Source organism: Oncorhynchus kisutch, linkage group LG8 (genome assembly GCF_002021735.2).
Source record: "Oncorhynchus kisutch isolate 150728-3 linkage group LG8, Okis_V2, whole genome shotgun sequence".
Classification (NCBI taxonomy): domain Eukaryota; kingdom Metazoa; phylum Chordata; class Actinopteri; order Salmoniformes; family Salmonidae; genus Oncorhynchus; species Oncorhynchus kisutch.
In genome coordinates this window covers 15554211-15577885 of record NC_034181.2, presented here as the reverse complement: position 1 = coordinate 15577885, position 23675 = coordinate 15554211, and positions in this window count along the sequence as shown.

Here is a 23675-nt window from a genome sequence, read left to right as displayed (position 1 = left end):
CCACCACTGCGACCTGTATGCTCTAGTCTGCTGGCCCTCGCTACATATTTGTCGCCAGACCCACTGGCTCCAGGTAATCTATAAGTCTTTGCTAGGTAAAACTCTGCCTTATCTCAGTTCACTGGTCACGATAACAACACCCACCCGTAGCACACACAAGCCAACACCTCATTTGGCCGCCTTTCCTTCCAGTTCTCTGCTGCCAGTGACTGGAATGAATTGCAAAAATGTTGGAGACTTTTATTTCCCTCACCAACTTTAAACATCAACTATTTGATGCAGCTAACCGATCGCTGCAGCTGTACATAGTCCATCTGTAAATAGCCCACCCAATCTACCTACCTCATCCCCATACTGTTTTTATTTTATTTACTTTTCTGCTCTTTTGCACACCAATATCTCTACTTGCACATCATCATCTGCTCATTTATCACTCCAGTGTTAATCTGCTAAATTGTAATTATTCACTCCTATGGCCTATTTATTGCCTACCTCCTCATGCCTTTTGCACACACTGTATATAGACTTTATTTTTTCTACTGTTTCATTGACTTTATTGTGTTATTGGATTGTTTATTGTTTACTCCATGTGTAACTCTGTGTTGTTGTCTGTGTCACACTGCTTTGCTTTATCTTGGCCAGGTCGCAGTTGCAAATGAGAACTTGTTCTCAACTAGCCTACCTGGTTAAATAAAGGTGAAATAAATACAAATGTAAAAAAATAAAAGGGTGCATCTTTCAGATGGGACATTAATAAACGGGTGCCCTGACTCTCTGTGGTCACTAAAGATCCCATGGAACTTATTGTAAGAGTAGGGATGTTAACCCTGGTGTCCTGGCTAAATTACTGATCTGGCCCTCATACCATCATAGCTTACAATTTGGCTCATTCAACAGTACATTCTGCATTTGTTGCTTCTGTATTTCGCCTCTATAATCAAGTCATTTCTACAGTACATTCTGTATTTGACCTCAATAATCAAGTCATTGCCACAGTATATTCCGTGCTTGACCTCAAAAATGTAAAACAACAAGCCTACCAGCAGTGGCTAACAACACATCTCAGTGTGAGATAGAGAGAGCGGGGACACAGAGAGTGTAATCGATGTGCACAGTAGCACCACCATAACCTTTCTAATTGCTGCATTAAATATTAAGGTGAATGGCTGCCAGCATCGCTACAGGCAACATTAAACTTTAACATGAAACGAGCTGAACTTCACTTCAGAGCACAACTCATCCCTCACTATCACCCACATGCACCTTTACAGGGGGATGGAGAAAGGGATGGAGGGAGAATAGGAGTCGACAGGAACGAGATAGATATAGAGGACAGGAGAAGGAGATGGAGGGAGGAAGGGGTAAGGAGATGGAGGGAGGAGGGGGAGATGGAGGAAAGGGGGAGGAGATGGGGGGAGGAGATGGAGGGAGGAAGGGGGAGGAGACGGAGGGAGGAAGGGGTAAGGAGATGGAGGGAGGAGGGAGGAGGGAGGAGGGGGAGATGGAGGAAAGGCGGGGAGGGAGGAGGAGATGGAGGGAGGAAAGGGGTAAGGAAATGGAGGAAGGAAGGGGTAAGGAGATGGAGGGAGGGAGGAGGAGATGTAGGGAGAAGGAGATGGAGAGAGGAAGGGGGGCAGTAGTTGGAGGACATCTCTGGTGCCATATTCCTCCTTCTATCACTCCCCAACGCACCTTCACTCATAAAGGATGGAGAAGCAGAAGGATGAAGACAGGGGTAAATAAAGTGGTGAAGAGAATGAAGGGGAGGGGTGTAAGGACATGGGTATCACGCTGAAGGGGGAGTATTCATGATACGACCCAGAGGCAACAGTAGTAGTAGGACCATTATAAGACTGTGTGCTAGAAGCAAACACACACATGCACACACATGCACACCATGGTAGTGATTCAAAGAGACCATCACTCCTCTGATCAAGTCAGTAACGTTTGAATGTTAGAACTCCTCCTTCTTTCAAACATGTGAGAAATAAAAAGACTGGGTGAGAAGGTGGGCGGGGGGGGGGGTTGCCACAGTGGAATAGAACACAGACGGAGCTTTCCAAATATCAACCAAATTATATGGAAGGTGAAGAAATGAAGGGGGCTTGGAAATGAAAGGAGAAGGTCTTCTAGCAGTATTCAGTCTATTCCCACAGCTAAACTCAACCCAAATCAATTACTAGGGGTTAAAAGGAGGAGTATGGATGAGAGGATGAAAGGGGAGAGAAGAAGAGAGGGTAAGAGACTGGCATGGTCTAAAATTCTGTTGTCAGGGGAGGAGGTTAAGCTCTCATTGTCTGAGTATGACAGTGTACAGAAATGTAAAAAAAAAAAAAATTATGAGTCAAGCTACAAAGTAACAATAATAAAATAAGCTTATTGTGGGTGTGAGTTTGAAAAGCCTGAATTCATAACAACATTTTTAACCACAATGTAGGGCTGGGCGGAATACAGTATTTTACGATATACCGGTATTGATGCACAAACCGGTTTGGGTTTTTACTTTACCTTCTATAACAGTATTTCAATGTTTGGTTTGTTAAATGTGATACTGCGTGTGTAAAATCCATTTTTACACTTTACTCCGCTACGAGACATCTCTCTCTGCACTCTCTCTCTCCATGCCGCTTTCCACACAGACCTAGCCCCGACCCCTTTCACTCAAGGAGCCCATTTGTTGTTCCTCGACCACGAGACACTTGGGTTCAGTCTCCATGGTCAATGCAGCACATGCAACAATGTTGATGACAATGAGGCTGTTTTCACTTTGATTCTTAATATAAATCCACTAGTGTTCTATAATTACACTATTAGTTTGTGTTTCTTACATATAGTTTGTCTTTTCTTAGCAAGTTTGGCCTAAATCGTGTTAGCCACTATTGCTAATCGCTAGTTAGCTGGCTAGCTAGCTAATAAATATACTGAGTCAGAGAAAATGTAACTAGCTATACAGCCTGGTAATACCAGTGAGCAAATTTAGCAAAAACTTTTAATATTCCAAAATATAAAATATACATTTTATGTAATTTTTATACCATGAAATAATATTTTGTCTTTATCACCCAGCCCTACCATAATGCATAACATTGACCAGTCCTGCATGTCAGCAACATCTCCACAAATGAACACATGGATCACAATATATGGCCTTGAACATGCAACACCAACTATGCCTATCCATCTATCTATTTCCATCCATTGAGGTTTATTACGATTTATTTATTGTTCACCTGGTAAGGAACAGACACTATCTGGCAATAGCCTACACCTGTCTTCATCCCGACCCTAAACTTCATTGGCAGTTTGAAATGTAAAGCAAAAAGCCTCAATGGAACAATTAGGTCTAAGAGTATAACAATATATAACCCCTAATGAATCTTTAAAAGTGGTGGGAAAAGTACTCAATTGTCATATTTGAGTACAAGTAAAGATACCTTATACCTAAGTAGAAAAGGACTCAAGTACAAGTGAAAAACTATCTGGTTTTAAATGTACTTAAGTATAGTGGTGGGAAAGGTACTCAATTGTCATACCTGAGTAAAAGTTCAAGTAAATGCTTCAATTTCCTTATACTAAGCAAACGAGAAGGCACGATTTTCTTATACTAAGCAAACCAGATGGCACAATTTCCTTATACTAAGCAAACGAGAAGGCACGATTTTATTTGTTTATTTTATTTACAATAAGCCAGGAGCACACTCCAACACTCAGACATTATATACAAACTCAGTATGTGTCCACCAGATCAGAAGCAGTAGGGATGACAATGTGTTATATTGAGAAAAAATGTACTTACTATGACTGTGATATGTGGTTGTCCCACCTAGCTATCTTAAGACGAATGCACGAACTGTACTGTAAGTCACTCTAGAGTCTTGTAAATGACTAAAATGTAAATGTAGAAACATGGAGAGATTGGTGTAGAGGAGATGGGGAAAGGAAGGGAACAGAGAGAAAGATAAAAGGACGATGAGAAGAGGAGGACTGAGAAAAGAGGTGGACAGAGATGGAGGGGGAGGTATGGAGGAAAGGAGTGTGTGTAAATCCTATAGAAGGATAAATAATTCAGGTCTTGTAAAGCCACCAGAGCCATTCAGGAAAGAGACGAATAAAACAGCATTCACATCCTCTGCTGCTGCCGGCAGAGACACACTAAGTCTCTTTATGGGAGAGTGAGATACAGCAACTGGCTTTGGGTGTCTCGGTGACTATTTCTGGTTTATATTACGAATTTAAACTAATGCTTAGTATTTCAAAATCTTTATTGGCTGTTCATAAACAGACCTTCAAGTAAAGTATTATATTGTATCAATATTATGACTGCCTGTCAGCAAATCAACAGCATTCACCTCACCAGGGATACAATGGCCAGACAACATTCTCTCTTTCAGAGCTCTACAGGCAACCATTTTACTCACACATGTTCCTAAACATTTTGCTGTGCGACCTATATATTTTTTGTTTATAAAAATGAATGATTCTAGCTTAATTACCTCAAATATTTCTGTGTGTGTGCCTACATTTTTCTACTTAAGCCGAACCCTGTCTATTTTCTGCTCTTTTCAATCGCCTTTTCTGAGACAGAGCAGAAATATTAAACTCCTCACTATCAATTCAATGCGGGACGAGAAACAGAGCTGAATAAATTGATTATTTGTTAAACAATGTGTGGTGAGAAATACAGTAGTGAACCGGTGTTCTTATGAAAAATCAATAGGCCTACTAAATAGGGGGAAGCATGGAGATTGTTTCTGAATACATCCTGTCAAGAAAGAGATGAGGCAGAGATCAGCTCAGTGAGTATTTTGGCTTGTAAAAAACAGGAGAGAAAAAAATGTGGATGCTTTATTATGACAGGAAAACGTTTAAGAAGGGCTAATGGTGAGCCAGTTAACTGAAGGGCTAATGCTGAGCCAGTCAGTTGAGAGTCCCTGAGTATTAACAGACACACCCGAGGCTTTGAGTCGTGTAAACAAAATGAAAGAACATTAGGGATAATTGTGCAACTTGATCCCGATATCGCCGACAAATAAGGAGAAATTGAGGTGAAGAGGGGGGCATGTGGACACAACGAGGGCTTAATGAGAAGAGGAGAGGAGTTAATGAGAGAGGGAGACCTCCAACGGTGTCAGAGACAGGCAATTCAATTCCACTTCCGTCAAGGTGTCCTGCAGAAAACATTAGAATGCCACTTTAAAAATGTACTTCTTAATCAGTGAAAAAGTATGCTCCCCCAGTCTCTCTCTTAACTCAGAGTCAGTCATCAATTAAAGGCCATGTTCCCCTCTGAAAAATAATAATAATGAGTAGTGAATATACAGTAGGTATCTAGCTTTTTTATTTATTTATCCGACATTGTAAATTGAAGATTTAATCGAATATATACTTCTGGGCATGAAATATAACCATTGTCCTGGCTTGATGTAGATTCCGGTGAATAATTTTGGAACGTTGAGCCATTGACTGCACCAGATGGCTGTGAGAGAGTGGGTTTCTTTTGACAATGAAGCACTGGACTACAGCCATATCATTTTCAACCTGGAAGAAAGAAGACCTAGAGATGGGAGTAGGCAAAATGAAGTCGGTCGAGATTGGCGAAAGAAATGTCTACGTAAGGACAGACGCTGGAGACAAGAATCAAGTACAGGGAGTGAACATTTAATGGATAAGCAGACATATAACAAAACAGTAACAACGTCTGGACAGGGGGAACAAAATAACATAATGACAATAATGCTGACATGGGGAACACACAGATATAGAGGGGCATTCAACAAAGTGAAGGAGCATTGATGCGTGTAATGATGGTGGCAGGTGTGCGTAAATCTTTTTTATTTATTTTTAATTTTTTTACCTTTATTTAACCAGGCAAGTCAGTTAAGAACAAATTCTTATTTTCAATGACGGCCTGGGAACAGTGGGTTAACTGCCTGTTCAGGGGCAGAACGACAGATTTGTACCTTGTCAGCTCGGGGGTTTGAACTCACAACCTTCCGGTTACTAGTCCAACGCTCTAACCACTAGGCTACCCTGCCGCCCCGATGATGTGAGTCATAGAGCGAGAGCAGGCGTGATATTCTAGTTGTTCAGAAAAGTATGGTAAGTTGCAGAGTGAGTGTCATTGATAATTGCCTAGTTGGTTAGCTAGCTGGGTTTAACACTTAGCTAGCAACCTAGATAATTAACTAAACCGCAATTATCCTAAACCATTATTATCTAGCTAGCTACGGTAGCTAAATATCTGTCAGATGTAAAGTAAGCCTGATTGTGTCATGTCAGAAAACATACATGTTAGCTAGCTAGCTCACATTAGCTTGATCAGTCATGATGCTAGCAAATATATAGCTGTTATTTTCTAGAAACCTTGCAAGCTACAGTCCACTTAGCTAGCTACGGTGGTGAATACAGGCTGATGGTGGGCGTTAGCAAACTATCCCGCAGCAGTTTCAATGTAGCCAGCTAGCTAGCTAACGAACTGCATTTTTATAAACTTTATCAAATCAGATGGACAGCTTAGCAAATTTAGCTACTGATTTTTCATCACATCTAAGGCTGCCTTATACAGCTTGCCAGTTGCTAGTAAAGTAAGATGATTAGGTCAGAAATCAGCTAGCAATGCCAGGTTCATGCCTTTTACCAACAAAAATCATGTATTAAAAGGACAATTACCTTCAAGAAGATATTTGTGTTCTAGGATTTCAGGCCGAGGAGTAATAGCTACTTGTTTGTAGAACCGGCATCTTCACCAGATGTTGTCGGATTCAGTCCTCATCTGAACGAACGTCACAGGCAAAATCACAGGCTGCGTCATGCACTCGATGGGGCGTTGCTTACTGGTGCACGTGCTTCACACATTTTTTTGGTATTACTATCTACAAGGGCTGTATATTCTATTTATATTGGCAATTTTTAATGCAAAATTGCCTTTAACTGGTCCATTCTATGTTCCTGGAAGGGAAACAACCCACCATCAATTAAAGCTGTGTAGGCGAAGGGCTTTGGACAATAATTGCTTTTATCAGTGCGAGACATGAAATCCAAAAAGGCATGGGTAAAATGGTTGATGAGGCAGCAATATGGAGGTAATTTTCATGTTAAACCACTACACCTGTCAAATACCCTGAAGCAGTGACCAGATTAAAACAAAAGTGGAAAGTTGTAATAGATATTGAATCCTCCCATTTAGCCTACATTTTCCGCAATACAAGGATGATCATTTTTTAAATAATAATCTTTCTTTCTGTAGGAACTAGTAAGACTACAGCGCACGAATGTGACCGGCTCACACATATATCAGAAAAATATAATATTTTAATAGAAAATACTTTTTAAAAAAAACATCCATACACCATCAACAATACCATACAGAGAACAACTAGAACACCCCAGCTTTAAATGTGTATTTCATGGCAGAAAGGCAACAGTAAGAGGCAAACCGATATATATATTCTATCCTCCATTTCACTGGTCTTTGTGCGTATAGAGAACAGATATTCTTTTCATTATAATGCCCGGCAATTGATTAAAGGTGTGCAAAGACTGTCTGCTTGGTCCTCTGTTTTCACGGCACTTTTCTCTCTTCATCTTTTTCTTAGCCAGACTATAGTTTCCAACTGGTAACCGCTAAGCCAGACACTGTCCACACAATGTATGTTCTACATGCTTTTCACTGAAAACATTCAACAAAGCCTGAGGACAACTCACGGCATAAAATGAAAAGTACTCAAGCTCATAATTGGAGAAAAGAACAGCTGCATTCATTGGACTTCTAAAGCAAGCCTCTTGTTTACTGCACTCATGTCAAAGAAAATAAAAATTGCTCATTATGTATATATATATAGTTGGTATTCTCATAAATAAACAACAGTAAGAATAGAGAATACAATGACATGACGGAGGATTGCATCTAGATTAGATTTAAATGTTCAGCTAAAACAGAGACTCAAACAAAAAGGCTGTATCCATACTGCACCAGCCAAAGACTCCGCAATAAGAAAACAACACAACAGAGTTTGGCTTGATTGACCTTCTCCACAGTTGTATCAAAATGAATGTATTTTCATAGGCCCAACACAAACATATCCTAATCAACAATATTATAACAATCAAGATGATCTTTGAAATGGCATTTTGCTTTCCTGCTTCTATACGTGCCCCTATCCACGAAAGAGAAATCAATAAAGACAAGCGCCAGAAGACTAGACTGTTAAAACAGTATATTACAAGTACAGTACAGTGTGGTTCCATCAATATGGTTTCCCACTCCTGGGAAAAACCAGGAGGCCACACTGGCACAACAGATGAGTTGGCAGCCAAATGGATGAAAAGAGGTTGATGACATTTTCGTAGAAATATCCAACATGACAATTTATTTGTTTGTTTGAGTCCCCGGCAGCATCTGCTGGGACCAGAAAAGCCTTCGATATTAAAGGGGATTTTCAGCTAGCAGGGGAGAGTACTGCGGCTAGGGCGCACACAGACACACACAAACACAGATACACTCTTGGCATCGAAAACGCAAGGAATTTGTAACTTCAATGAGAAATATTAACTCCCATTATGCAGTAAAGTGCAATTTCACCAAAATGAAGAGTGGGAAAACTCCAGGAGCGATGGAAATTCAGCTTGGCCAAAAGCCGAATGTGATCATCATCAATAGGTTGTCCCTCACAGCCCCTCACACAGACAGAGAGAGAGATACAGTGCAGACCTCAAAGGCAAATACAGGCTCATGAATAGGACTTCACTCAGAAGGAAAGAATAGGTTCTCTGCCCGTCGCATAAGATATCAACTCTCCATCTATATAAATGAGTCGTAGTCCACAAACATAGAATATTAAAGAAGCGCTATGCAGAAATTGCCATTTCCTGGGTGCCAAAAATCTAATAGTTGGCCTAATTTCAGTTAATGTGACAAAACAAGCAAGTATAGTATAGAGAATCTACACAAAAAATACGTATTAGAGGAGGTACCTTTATTGAGTCACTTTAGGCTGACAGAAGTCAGTTTGGAAAATGAAATCGGAGGATTAAACACCCCCCTCCCGAGCTAACAGAGTCCATTCACAGCAGTATGAGCAGGATGAGGTGTTGGTATCAGAGCCACGGAGTTCGACACATTCTTCTTCGTGTTGGCACAAAACATTCCACATAAAAATAGCATTCTCATTTGCATTCCTAAAACATAGGCTTAAGTATCGTGAAACTTTTAGCGCCAACTAAACATAGAAGCCAGGAAAATTTCAAATGTAGAACATTTGTTCAGTTCTTCTTCCTGACACAGAGGCAGAGAATACATCCACCCAACAATTCTCCTTTGAAGTCAATGTTTGACTTGGTGTTGTTTCACACCATGAGTATTGATGATGTTACTAGTGTGTGTCTGTTGGTTTGAATAGCTAGTCAGTCAGTCAGTGTCAGCAAATATACAGCAGTAAACGAATGAAGCAGTCGACCAGACAAACCGTGTCTTTGTGTTTTCTTTGTGATGTCAGAGGAGAGCAGTGAAGTGAATTACCAGAGTCTGACTCAGTAAACCGGCTTAAAGCACCTAGCCTTATACCATGTGGGCTGAGAGATAGACACAGAGAGAGAGAGAGAGAGAGAGAGAGAGAGCGATTGGCAAAATTGAAGAAAAAACACTCTACAACACCGTTCAAATTGACACAAACGCAGAACAATGCCAAAGCTATAAAGGACAATCAAAATCCATTGGACTCCCCAATTACTGACCAGGAGCTCTATAAGAAACTTCAGGCCCTCAAATTTAAAAAGCATGCGGACCTGATGGCATCCGAAATTTGATGCTAAAAATGCTAAATTTCAATTGGCTCTATTAAAACTTTCATTTGATCCTGAGTGTAGGTTATTTCCCTGACATCTGGAATCAAGGACTTATAACCCCAAACCTTAAGAACGGAGACAATTTGACCCTAACCTTCCTCCTCTCCAGCGCTGTCGGAGTCTCCAGTCTGCCCAGCGCCGCCTGAGCTGCCCGTCAGCCCAGCGCCGCCTGAGCTGCCCGTCAGCCCAGCGCTGCCTGAGCTGCCCGACTGCCAGGTGCCGCCTGTCTGCCCAGCGCCATCTGAGTCTCCCGCCTGTCCAGAGCTGCTAGAGTCTCCCGCGTGTCCGAAGCTGCCAGAGTCTCCCGCCTGTCCGGAGCTGTTAGAGTCTACCGCCTGTCCGGAGCTGCTAGAGTCTCCCGCCTGTCCGGAGCTGCTAGAGTCTCCCGCCTGTCCGGAGGTGCTAGAGTCTCCCGCCTGTCCGGAGCTGCTAGAGTCTCCCGCCTGTCCGGAGCTGCTAGATTCTTCCGCCTGTCCGGAGCTGCTAGAGTCTCCAATCTGTCAGGAGCCGCCAGAGCCGCCAGTCTGCAAGGAGACGCCAGAGCCTCCAGTCTGCAAGGAGACGCCAGTCTGCAAGGAGCCGCCAGAGCCGCCAGTCAGCAAGGAGCCACGAGAGCTGCCAGTCAGCAAGGAGCCGCCAGGGGGGCAAGTCAGCAAGGAGCCGCCAGGGCCGCCAGTCACTAAGGAGCCGCCAGCGCCGCCAGTCAGCAAGGAGCCGCCAGAGCCGCCAGTCTGCCAGGATCCGCCAGTCTGCCAGGATCCACCAGAGCCGCCGTTCGGCCAGGATCCGCCAGAGCCGCCATTCGGCCAGGATCTGCCAGATCTGCCGTTCGGCCAGGATCCGCCAGAGCCGCCAGTCAGCCAGGAGCTGCCAGAGCCACCTGTCAGCCAGGAGCTGCCAGAGCCGTCAGTCAGCAAGAAGCTGCCAGAGCCGTCAACCAGCCTAAGCTACCTCTCGGTCCTGAGCTACCTCTCAGTCCTGAGCTACCTCTCAGTCCTGAGCTTCCTCTCAGTCCTAAGCTACCTCTCAGTCCTGAGCTACCTCTCAGTCCTGAGCTTCCTCTCAGTCCTAAGCTACCCCTCAGGCCTGAGCTTCCCCTTGGTCATGAGCTACCTCTCAGTTATGAGCTACCTCAGTCCCGAGCTGCCCCTCTACTTTGTCTCTATACTGACCCTTAGCTTGTTTGATTGCCTTCCGGAGGGAATAGCTACACTGTTTGTATTCGGTCATGTTTCCTGTCACCTTGCCCTGATAAAAAGCAGTGTTATGCACTTTCAGTTTCGCGCAAATGTTGCCATCAATCCACGGTTTCTGGTTGGGGAATGTTTTAATAGACGCTATGGGTACAACATCACCAATGCACTTGCTAATAAATTTGCTCACCAAATCAGCGTATTCATCAATGTTGTTCGACGCTATGCGGAGCAGGTCCCAGTCCACTTGATCGAAGCAATCCTGAAGCGTGGAATCCAATTGGTTGGACCAGTGTTGAACAGACCTGAGTGCGGGTGCTTCCTGTTTTAGTTTCTGTCTATAGGCTGTGAGCAACAACATGGAGTCATGGTCAGCTTTTCCAAAAGGAGGGCGGGGGAGGGACTTATATGTGTCGCAGAACATAGAATAACAATTATCCAGGGTTTTGCCAGCCAGGGTCGCGCAATCAATATGCTGATAGAATTTAGGGAGCCTTGTTGTCAGATTAGTCTTGTTAAAATCCCCAGCTACAATAAATGCAACCTCAGGATATGTGGTTTCCAGTTTACATAGTGTCGAATGAAGTTCTTTCAGGGCCGTCAATGTGTTTGCTTGGGGGGGGGGGATATACACCACTGTCATTATGATCGAAGAGAATTCTCTTGGTAGATAATGCGATTGTGAGGAATTCTAAATCAGGTGAACAAAAGGACTTGAGTTACTGTATGTTGTTATGATCACAACACTACTCATTAATCATAAGGCATACACCCCCGCCCTTCTTCTTACCAGAGAGATGCTTGTTTCTATCTGCGCGATGCGCGAAGAAACCAGGTGGCTGTACCGACTCTGATGACGTATCCAGAGTGAGCCATGAAAGAAAGTGAAACAAAGAACATTACAGTCTCTGATGTCTCTCTGGAAGGCAACCCTTGCTCGGATTTCATCTACCTTGTTGTCAAGAGACTGGATATTGGAGAGTAGTATGCTCAGGAGCATACTGCTATCAGTCTGTTATCAGTGTAAGCACCATAGAAACGCTCTCTTAACTGTTTCTGAATGACTAGACAGAGGGTTTTCCTCTTTGCCAAGATCTTCATCATCTTCTCCTTTTTACTTGTTCCTGTTGACTCATTTTTACTGTCCCCCCCACCCACACACATTACGTTCTAAAAGTTGTTAAATATTCTGACCTTTGCTGAGCATTCAAACTGATTCTAAATGATGACATCACGTAGGGTAAGTGCAGTACCTGTATTCCATTGAATTCCATATTAGAAGTCATTTGATAGGATCTCTGTGCTGAGTTCAGCCTTAAACAGTTTCCAGAAGAGAGCACTGAAGATAAGGTTGTAAATCCGCCTTCCTAAAGGTTGAATCTGGAATTTTACAGAGTCTCTTTGCCCTTTGGTGATGTACTCCCTGCCCAGCTAGGTCTCAGCCTATGAAGGGTTGCATTTTATTTTCATGGGGTTGCTGACCGCGGAGTAGAAACGCTGTGCATTAATCAGCAAAACCAATATAAATGTAATCATGACCCAGGAGCAATTACAAATCTAATTGAGCATCTAAACAAAATATTGAGATGGCATTAAAGCAGTCCAATTTAGAACACACTTAAAAAGCCCGATCCTCACCCATAAAATGAACAGATGTTATTTCCACAGGGAAAGCCATAAAAACAAAACAGGGTTGGGATTAGGAGGGGGGGGCGAGGAAAAGAGAGACCATCAAAAACCAAATTAATCTTCGTGTTTAACATCGTAGTGTTTAAAAAAGCATTACATGCTTAAAAAGGGATGGAACAAACATGTTACAAATGTTGTCACTGTCTGGCTTGAATCAAATCTCTCAAAAGGCTGTTCTTCCCATTAGTACATAAAGCTAAACCTGAACATAGTCAGTCTGTCAATATCACTCTGCAGGCCAATACCCGTCCATTAGCAACTACCTTCAATACAGTGTTCACCACTACACTACCCTCCTCATAATCAAAACCACCATATTATCCAATACACCTTATAATAACACTTGATTATGGTTACATGCACACTAAAAATGAGATATTAAACTGATTATGGCAGAAGGCCGAGTATGTAAATAGTCATGTAAACAAACACCTTAATCTGCTTATCTTAATAGGCGTAAGGTCATAATCAAAGTACACATTTGCCAATTAAAACACCTGGTTCTCTGAGAAATCTTTAGAATGATTATGACATGTAAACAGTTTAAATCGACGTTCTCTCTCACGAGCTAGTAAAGTGAGTTTGGGAAGAACTTTTAAAGCATCTCAGAAAGACAACCTTTATATGTCTGAACTCAAACAGGTTTCACAAAATGGACATGGTCACTGACTTTTATCAAAAGTACCATCAGTAGCCTGATTTCAGATGTGTCCATGTAAACTGGATTATTAGGGAAATCATTCTTCTTGCAAAGCATATATATGTTTTAAACAAACTATTATATTCATCTGACTCTTCACAATAACCATATTATTGTGTGTATCTTCATGCACATTATCCAACATACCTGATTCTAATCAAATACCACTACATTATCCAATATACCTTCTAATAATCAAATACCACTACATTATCCAATATACCTGATTCTAATCGAATACCACTACATTATCCAATATACCTGATTCTAATCAAATACCACTACATTATCCAACATACCTTCTAATAATCAAATACCACTACATTATCCAATATACCTGATTCTAATCAAATACCACTACATTATCCAATATACCTGATTCTAATCAAATACCACTACATTATCCAATATACCTGATTCTAATCAAATACCACTACATTATCCAATATACCTTCTAATAATCAAATACCACTACATTATCCAATATACCTGATTCTAATCAAATACCACTACATTATCCAATATACCTTCTAATAATCAAATACCACTACATTATCCAACATACCTGATTCTAATCAAATACCACTACATTATCCAATATACCTGATTCTAATCAAATACCACTACATTATCCAATATACCTTCTAATAATCAAATACCACTACATTATCCAACATACCTGATTCTAATCAAATACCACTACATTATCCAATATACCTGATTCTAATCAAATACCACTACATTATCCAATATACCTTCTAATAATCAAATACCACTACATTATCCAATGCCTGCTAGTCATAAATATCACTCCAAAAGTATTGAGAAGGCATTTATGAGCCTTTTTAGACAGCCCAAAAATACCACAGATAACAAAAGGTGGTGAGAGAATGAATACAATTAGAAACAGTTTGGCTATCAAAAACAGATGAAATAAATAAGCTAAGTGAAATGTCATTTCTTCTCTCCGGCTAGGCCCCAGGTCATGTCCTGGCTTTAAATAAACGAATAAAAGCTGGGAAAGGAGAGGGAATACAAATAGGCCTGACCGTTTGAAATGTCTTCATGACTGTCATTTTTTTTCAAACAGTTGCCTCCTCCTCCTCAATGAAGTACACTTAGAAATATTTTTAGTCTCTGAGGGGAGAGCTGCAGTTGGTGCCCTGGTTGAAACTTGAAACATGAATAACTAACACCTCACATATAGTACCAGTCAAAAGTTTGGGCACACCTACTCATTCAAGGGTTTTTCTTTATTTTTACTATTTTCTACATTGTAGAATAATAGTGAAGACATCAAAACTACGAAATAAAACATAGGGAATCATGTAGCAACCAAACATTTGTTAAACAAATCAAAATATATTTGAGATTTTTCAAAGTAGCCACCCTTTCCCTTGATGACAGCTTTGCACACTCTTGGCATTCTCTCAACCAACTTCACCTGGAATGCTTTTCCAACACTCTTGAAGCAGTTTCCACATATGCTGAGCACTTGTTGGCTGTTTTTCCTTCACTCTGCGGTCCAACTCATCCCAAACCATATAATTTGGGTTGAGGTCTAGTGATTGTGGAGGCCAGATCATCTCATGAAGCATTCCATCACTCTCCTTCTTGGTCAAATATCCCTTACACAGCCGGAAGGTAGAACATAGCAGAACATAGTCCAAATAAAGAAAAACTCTTGAATGAGTAGGTGTGTTGCTGCTGCTGTATGTTTGATGTTATGACAGGTGTGTGTATAGTAATCACATTGGGGAAGATGGAATTTTCTGAATGTTAGATGCTGACAAATTTGAAAATGATTGAAATCAAATCAAATTGTATTTGTCACATGCGCCGAATACAACTGGTGTAGACTTTACAGTGAAATGCTTGATTACGAGACTTCCCCAACAATGCAGAATAAAGTGGTAACAAAAGAGGAATAAAATACACAATAATGGAGCTATAAACAGGAAGTAGCAGTACCAGATCAATGTGGAGCTATATACATGAAGTACCAGATCATTGTGGAGCTATATACAGGGAGTACCAGTACCAGATTAATGTGGAGCTATATACAGGGAGTACCAGATAAATGTGGAGCTATATACAGGGAGTACCAGACCAATGTGGAGCTATATACAGGGAGTACCAGATCATTGTGGAGCTATATACAGGGAGTACCAGACCAATGTGGAGCTATATACATGGAGTACCAGATCATTGTGGAGCTATATACAGGGAGTACCAGATCAATGTGGAGCTATATACAGGGAGTACCAGATCAATGTGGAGCTATATACAGGAAGTACCAGTACCAGATCAATGTGGAGCTATATACAGGGAGTACCCGTACCAGATCAATGTGGAGCTATATACAGGGAGTACCAGATCAATGTAGAGCTATATACAGGAAGTACCAGTACCAGATCAATGTGGAGCTATATACAGGAAGTACCAGTACCAGATCAATGTGAAGCTATATACAGGAAGTACCAGATCAATGTGCAGAGGTACGAGGTAGTTGAGGTAGATACAGTATGTACATGAAGGCATGGTAAAGTGACTAGGCATCAGGATAGATAATAATAAGGTATTTGAGGTAAATGTGTACATGAAGACAGGGTAAAGTGACTAGGAATCAGGATAGATAATAATAAGGTATTTGAGGTAGATATGTACATGAAGGCAGGGTTAAGTGACTAGGCATCAGGATAGATAATAATAAGGTATTTGAGGTAAATATGTACATGAAGACAGGGTAAAGTGACTAGGCATCAGGATAGATAATAATAAGGTATTTGAGGTAAATATGTACATGAAGGCAGGGTAAAGTGACTAGGAATCAGGATAGATAATAAAGGACATAGTAGCAGCAGGCAATTATGAATGTAAAATTGTATGTGAGTGTGTGTAATGTGTATGTATGTACGTTTGTGTTGTGTGTGTGTGTGTGTGTGTGTGTGTGTGTGTGTGTGTGTGTGTGTGTGTGTGTGTGTGTGTGTGTGTGTGTGTGTGTGTGTGTGTGTGTGTGTGTGTGTGTGTGTGTGTGTGTGTGATGTGTGTGTGGGCATATGTAGTGTATGTGAATGTGTGTGGGTTTTGTGTGTCGGCGTGTCAATGTAGCTAGTGTGTGTGAGTGAGTGTATATGGTTTGTGTATATATAGTCTAGAGTGTGGGTACTCATTAGGACAACAAATGGAATCTGAATGTTCTGTTGAATCCTGTGTGTTAAGAGGTGCAGTGGGGGAAAACAGCTGTGGTTCTTGTCTTAGGGCAATAACAGGTGAAGGAGAGCGAGGGAGAGAGGAGGATAGAGGTGGGCGACAACACCCGTCAGCCCCTAAGAGAGCCCTGCGGGAAGGTTATCCCTCTTCTCAATCCCTCTTTCATTTCCATCCTCTCCTCTCCTCCAGAGCAGTAATTAGTCAGAACCAGCCACTACAGTGGCCCACTTGCATACATACACCCAATCATGTTTACTGTTCAGGAATCCTTAACAACACAGCAGCAACTACACCACACACACACACACACACGCTAAGCTAATTACCTGCACAGAGCAGCCTAACAGCCTGGGGGTAAGCAGTGATTTACCAAATAATAAATAAACAGTCACAGGATGTACAGAGCCAGACCTCAGCAGATATCTCAATAGCACTGTTTATTGGTGTGTGTGTGTGTGTGTGTGTGTGTGTGTGTGTGTGTGTGTGTGTGTGTGTGTGTGTGTGTGTGTGTGTGTTTGTGTGTGTGTGTGTGTGTGTGTGTGTGTGTGTGTGTGTGTGTGTGTGTGTGTGTGTGTGTGTGTGTGTGTGTGTGTGTGTGTGTGTGTGTGTGTGTGTGTGTGTGTGTGTGTTACAGCTCTCTGGCTCATTTATTTAGCCATTTATTCATTTGTTGGGAAGAGACACTTTATCTTGCCAGTGTTTGGAAAATTAATGTGCTTACTTTTAAATGAAAGACCCACTTAAGGTGTCAGCATGCTTCAGTTCGGCTGGCGCCTAGCCGAACCGAACGAGTGTTGTAAACGAGTGTACTCCCTTAAAAGATCTTCACTTCACACAAAAAAAGCATCAATAGTACTGTTTGTCAATTTTAAGACACCGAAGCCAAGACCTCACTTCCTCAAAATAGTCAGAATTAATCTAAGATCATTTTAAAAATCTGTAATTAATAGTTTTTGCTGATCTTAGTCGTGCAATTTTACATTAACTAAGATGTAAGATGTATTGTTGCAATATTTCTCTATGAAAAAATGTGCATGAAAACGTGTCATCTCACATTGATTGACAACAAAGACTTTATTGAAGAATCCCTACTGTTAACCAATCACCCACGAAGGGGCATAGTCTTCGGCTCCGAATTGCGGCTTGCCTCCAGAAAACTGTGTGCCTGAACAGCCGAAAAACGAACAAAAACATCACAAAATGTCATCTGAATATACATGTATGTACAAACTCTTCCGAACTGTTTCGGATGGGAAGCATGCCAACGCCTTTAGGGGAGGTTGGAGGGCAGAGGCAGAGGAGGAGGGGAGAAAGGGGGAGGTGGAGGGAGTAGGAGGTAGGAGAGTGGAGAAAGGGAGAGTGCAGTAGTGGGGGCAGACAACCCATGCTGATGAGAAAGATATTGAATAAGCAATTTAACTCCAATTCAAACAGCTGCTGCTTCATTTACATCATTTAAGGGAACAAATAAAACTAAATCTTGTATTTTCTTTGCTTTTGAGAGGAGGGGTTAAAAGTGAGTGGAAATATCAACGCTGTGGGTTCACTTTAACAGGTGGGTCAGATCTAATTTACCTCTCCCTCCTGGGACAAATTAAGGGGAGCTTTTATCAAAAATACCCCATTGACCAACTCCCCTCACAGTCCATGAAGGTACTAAACTACCAACTCTAAAAATAGCTCAAAAATATAAGTTAGAGGCATTTTTCAGCACAAAAGTGGTCTGAAGTCGAGATCCACTTTTGCAGGCAGGAAAACATGAAACATCCTACTTTTGAAGTGAACTATCCCTTTGTAATGATCCAATAAACTAGTCTAGTCTGTTATCATCTTTCGAACAAGATGTTTTACAAAATGAACGATGACATTAGAGATAGAACGTAAAGAAATCTGCATAAAGAAAATATATATTTCTTCACCACTGATGGTGGTAAAACAGACTTATTGCAGATAAGAGAAAGTCAGTCCGTGATGAGGAAGTGCACAAAACATGTACTTTTTCACTTACATTTTCATGTACCGAATAAAAATCTACAGTTCCTTGTGTTTCCATCGCATTTTCAACTCTATCGATAGTTTTGTCACAAAAACGGTGGCGTTAAAATAGCAAATTGTCACATGTGTGTCACGCTCCAGCCAACAGCTGGCAGATACAGTGCAGGAAGGCTAGTCTACATGATGAGATTATTATTATTATTTGTCAAATGGCAGTCAAGCATCGATCATCATGTCACTAGAATAAAACCATTGATATTTATTGGAAAGAAGCATCAACCTCATCACCTTGCACTTTCACCACCTTGTGAAATTCATCGTAACTTATTTAATCTGCAAACTAATAAACTTCATGGTTTCCCGAGTCATTGATGGATGACCACACAACATACATTACAAGGCTAAAAGCATGTTGACACCTGCTCGTCGAACATCTTGTTCCTAAATCATGGGTATTAACATGGAGTTGGTCCCCCCTTTGCTGCTATAACAGCCTCCACTAGAAGTTCGAACATTGCTGCAGGGACTTGCTTCCATTCAGCCACAAGCATTAGTGAAGTTGGGCACTGATGTTGGGCGATTAGGCCTGGCTCGCAGTCGGCATTCCAATTCAACTCAAAGGTGTTCAATGGGGTTGAGGTCAGGGCTCTGTGCAGGCCAGTCAAGTTCTACCTCACTGATCTCGACAAACCATTTCTGTATGGACCTCACTTTCTGCACGGGGGTACTGTCATGTTGAACCAGGAAAGGGCCTTCCCCAAACTGTTACGACAAAGTTGGAAGCACAGAATCGTCTAGAATGTCATTGTATGCTGTAGCGTTAAGATTTCCCCTTCTGAAACTAAGGGGCCTAGCACGAACCATGAAAAACAGCCCCAGACCATTATTCCTCCTCCACCAAACTTTACAGTTGGCACTATGCATTGGAGCAGGTAGCGTCACCCTGGCATCTGCCAAATCCAGATTCATCTGTCGGGCTGCCAGAAGGTGAAGAGTGATTCATCACTCATCATTTGTTTCCACTGCTTGAGAGTCCAATGGCAGCGAGCTTTACATCACTCCAGCCGACGCTTGACATTGTGCATTGTGAACTTAGGCTTGTGTTCGGCTGCTCCGCCATGGAAACCCATTTCATGAAGCTCCCTGACAAAAAGTTATTGTGCTGACGTTGCTTCCATAGGCAGTTTGGAACTCGGTGATGAGTGTTGCAACCTAGGAAAGAAGATTTTTATGCGCTACGCGTTTCTGCATTCGGCAGTCTAGTTCTGTGAGCTTGTGTGGACAACCACTTCACGGCTGAGCCGTTGTTGCTCCTAGATGTTTAGACTTCACGATAACATCACCTACAGTTGACCCGGGCAGCTCTAGCAGGGCGAACTGACTAGCTGGAAATGTGGCATCCTGTGACGGTGCCACTTTAAAAGTCACTAAGTTCTTCAGTAAGGCCATTCTACTGCCAATGCTTGTCTATGGAGATTGCATGGCTGTGTGCTCAATTTTATACACCTGTCAACAACAGGTATGGCTGAAATAGTCAAATCCACTTATTTGAAGGGGAGTCCACATACTTTTGTATATATAGTGTATCATCGCGTGACTCCAAGTGTACTTTAATACTTATTATATTATATAATATGTGCACATAAAGGTGTTTCTACCACCATTCCTCACCATACCTAATTTCTTCGACACAAAAAGATCCCACCAAGTCGAATTAACACATTTTCTGTCTGAATTCATAAAATGTTATTGAAACGTCCTGTTTCCGACACAGCTGTCGGTATGACCGGAATGGAAACGTGGTTAGTGAAAGAAAATGTCATGCAAACTTCTCGCTAAATCCAAACCCAATCAAAACCAATCTCCTCTCCAGCTTTAATATCTAACAGCTGAGAATTTTCACAAGCCTCAGTAGCATTGGCTTTGAATGCAGTGAAAAATGCCTTAGTAAACTAAACAACTTGGAGCCACGCACAGTCAGCTCACTGTCTCCCCTCCCTGTTTTAGTAGTTTTACAGCGGTTTTATCATGTGGAGAAAAAACTTGGGAACATTTTCTCCACTCCATGTTCCTACAGCATGATACACCAGAGGATTACAAAAAAAAAACATTCATTTCTAGAAAGCAGCCGGCGATCAGTTGTGATTTTAATGTTTCCTAACTAGAGAGGTCGTGAATTCACAGGATATTCCAAATGCAGCTATTGCTGAGTGGGGGGGAAAGACTGTCACCCAGGACTACAGCACGGAGACATTACAACATGCCCAAACACCTGCACACGCACACACATATTATAGTTTGCCCAAGATCTAGACACCATGTTACTGCCCAGAGACAACCGATACTGAACAGTGTTTATGTTTATGTTGGCCATAATTACTTTGGTTGAACCCAGAATGACTGCTGTAAACTCTAGTTCTACCTCTCTATCAGAGTCCAGGCCTGGCTACCCAGAGGCCCTGAAATCAGAGCAGTCTCAGCTTTACACTTCCACGCATGCAGCCTGTCTGTCTGTCTGTCTGTCCATCTGTCTTTCCGTCTGTCTGCCTGTCTGTCTACCGACCTGCTTGTCTGCCTATCTCTCTGTCTGCCTGCCTGTCACTACCTACAGCTCCAGTCTGATGAGGGTACAGTGGGGAGCTTGTTACATGCAATTATTCCAGCCTGGACTCATCTGTTCCACCGGCGTCCCTCCATCCTCCCTCCCCCATCCTCCCTCCCCCATCCTCCCTCCCCCATCCTCCCTCCTCCATCCTCCCTCCCCCATCCTCCCTCCCCCATCCTCCCTCCCCCATCCTCCCTCCTCCATCCTCCCTCCCCCATCCTCCCTCCTCCATCCTCCCTCCCCCATCCTCCCTCCCCATCCTCCCTCCCCCATCCTCCCTCCCCCATCCTCCCTCCCCATCCTCCCTCCCCATCCTCCCTCCCCCATCCTCCCTCCCCCATCCTCCCTCCCCCATCCTCCCTCCCTCCATCCTCCCTCCCCCATCCTCCCTCCCCATCCTCCCTCCCCCATCCTCCCTCCCCCATCCTCCCTCCCCCATCCTCCCTCCCTCCATCCTCCCTCCCCCATCCTCCCTCCCCCATCCTCCCTCCCCCATCCTCCCTCCCCCATCCTCCCCCTCTATTAGAAGCTTTACTGAACTGTGACTGAGTCATTTCAATAACGCCTCAGGTTGCAACACTCTGTGCTAATTAGCTCGTTAAATAGGGAGGCAATTATAGAAATCCATTGTTTTCGTCCCCTCCATCCCTCAATCCCCCCACAGGAGTGTGGGCAGGTTCTGGTGTGGGGCTGTGAGGTGGCTCGAATGTGGTACGTCTTAATTTAGGGGAAGAGGGGGCACGTTATGGGTGGACACACATCTGGCATCTTCTTGTCATCACAGGTTCATTGATGCATCAACATGCGTGCACACACAGAGAGAAAGCGAGAGGCGAGAGGCGAGAGAGAGAGAGAGAGAGAGAGAGAGAGAGAGAGAGAGAGAGAGAGAGAGAGAGAGAGAGAGAGAGAGAGAGAGAGAGAGAGAGAGAGAGAGAGAGAGAGAGAGAGAGAGAGACAGCTTGTCTGTGAAATGAGACAGATCCATCCTTCAGAGGCAGAGTTAACCTGTCTTGCTTTGCTGCCTACTTGGAATGGCAGAGACTGTGTTGGCCAACCAAACTGACTACACAGCTAGAGCACAGACAATGCGACTACACCACCTACACCACACAACAGACACTACGACTACAACACAAATAACACAACTACACCACAGACAATACGACTACACCACAGACACCACAACACAGACACCAAGACTACACCACAGATAACACAACTACACCACAGACAACACGACTACACCACAGACAACAAGACAACACGAATACACCACAGACAACATGACAACACGAATACACCACAGACAACATGACAACACGAATACACCACGACTACACCACAGATAACATGACTACACCACAGACAACACAACTACATCACAGACAACACGACAACACCACAGGGAAGGGAGACAATATAACAAACCTAATACTGAGACAATAGAACAGACCAAGGTTAGAGACAAAAGAACAGACCAAGGTTAGATACAATAGAACAGACCAAGGTTAGAGACAAAAGAACAGACTAAGGTTAAAGACAATAGAACAGACTAAGGTTAGAGACAAAAGAACAGACCAAGGTTAGAGACAAAAGAACAGACCAAGGTTAGATACAATAGAACAGACCAAGGTTAGATACAATAGAACACATCAAAGTTAAAGACAATAGAAAAGACAAAAAGGTAAGAGACAACAGACCAGACCAAGGTTAGAGGCAACAGAACAATCTAAGATTAGAGACAATAGAACAGACCAAGGTTAGAGACAACAGAACAGACTAAGGTTAGAGGGAGACAATAGAACAGACTAAGGTTAGAGGCAACAGAACAGAACAAGGTAAGAGACAAAAGAACAGACCAAGGTTAGAGACAAAAGAACAGAACAAGGTAAGAGACAACAGACCAGACCAAGGTTAGAGACAACAGAACAGACTAAGGTTAGAGGGAGACAATAGAACAGACTAAGGTTAGAGGGAGACAATAGAACAGACTAAGGTTAGAGGGAGACAATAGAACAGACTAAGGTTAGAGGGAGACAATAGAACAGACTAAGGTTAGAGGGAGACAATAGAACAGACTAAGGTTAGAGGGAGACAATAGAACAGACCAAGGTTAGAGACAATAGAACAGACTAAGGTTAGAGACAATAGAACAGACTAAGGTTAGAGACAATAGAACAGACTAAGGTTAGAGACAATAGAACAGACTAAGGTTAGAGGAGACAATAGAACAGACTAAGGTTAGAGGGAGACAATAGAACAGACTAAGGTTAGAGGGAGACAATAGAACAGACTAAGGTTAGAGACAATAGAACAGACTAAGGTTAGAGACAATAGAACAGACTAAGGTTAGAGACAATAGAACAGACGAAGGTTAGAGGGAGACAATAGAACAGACTAAGGTTAGAGGGAGACAATAGAAAAGACTAAGGTTAGA